At 39.1% G+C, this 956-nt stretch overlaps 1 pseudogene; it reads right to left on the minus strand.

Moving 5' to 3' along the window:
• Positions 1 to 214: 214 nt before the first annotated feature.
• On the minus strand, positions 215 to 296 carry LOC137300427 (small nucleolar RNA U3; annotated as a pseudogene).
• Between the last annotated feature and the right edge of the window lie 660 nt (positions 297 to 956).

Below are 956 nucleotides of genomic sequence, written 5' to 3' on the forward strand. Positions count from 1 at the left end.
CTGTGTTGGTGAGCTGTGTGGTTTGAGCCGGTTAGACTCCAGCAGTACCCTGGCACACACTTGAGGGGGTCCCTTAGTCTTGGCTCTCGCCAACCTTCACCCAAGCTCTCATGGTTTAGATGAGTGGGGTTTGCGGGGGGAGAGATAGTGTGCCCTCGATATCAGGCGAACAAACTCCAGCTGTGTGGCTTTCTCAGGAGTTTGGCGGAGAGACACCTTTCGATTTACCAAGGATAAACCCTCAACACTTTTCTCAAGTTACAAACTATAGAAATGATCCCTAAAAGTAGAGTCTTAAAACAAACCTGGTTAAGATGAACAAGAATGAAAAATCTACTGAGCCTGCAAGTAAGCAGATCTCATAATAGGTGTAAATGAATAAACCTCACTTGCAATAATGCAATATTTTGAAAGAAATAAATTGAATTCCTCTACAATAATTTATTACAACGTTATAAACATCATCAATGAAATTCGGTTATTCCATTTTTTTGCAATGTATGTCATATTGAAACCCTGACAATATTAACTCTATTGCACCAAAGAAATGTTGATCTCAACAGAGATTCAATTTTGTCCAGGTAAACCTTAATTTAGGAAGAATATGATAAAGCAAGAAGCGAGAAAAGAAAATTCAAGTCTGCTCATTCAGTAGACCCGATTGTGGATTTTATCCAAAAAAGGCAGTCTCTCGACAGCAAATTCTGCATTAAGAGTCCTTGATTCCCAAAGAATATAAACCAAGAGTCCAGAGCATTCACCAGCCTTCACATGCTCATCTTTCATCTCTGCAGTTAACATTCCCCCACAATACTATGACCACCTTGGTCAATAGCTATCCCAATAACTTCCAGTCCCATTCTCAAATAAATATTTAACTAGTTCCTTTCTGAAGGAGTTATTCGAATTGACTTCAAATGGTTTTTTTTTCTGGAAGTCTGTTCAACCTATCCTCC

This window comes from Heptranchias perlo, chromosome 2, assembly GCF_035084215.1.
Source record: "Heptranchias perlo isolate sHepPer1 chromosome 2, sHepPer1.hap1, whole genome shotgun sequence".
Classification (NCBI taxonomy): Eukaryota; Metazoa; Chordata; class Chondrichthyes; order Hexanchiformes; family Hexanchidae; genus Heptranchias; species Heptranchias perlo.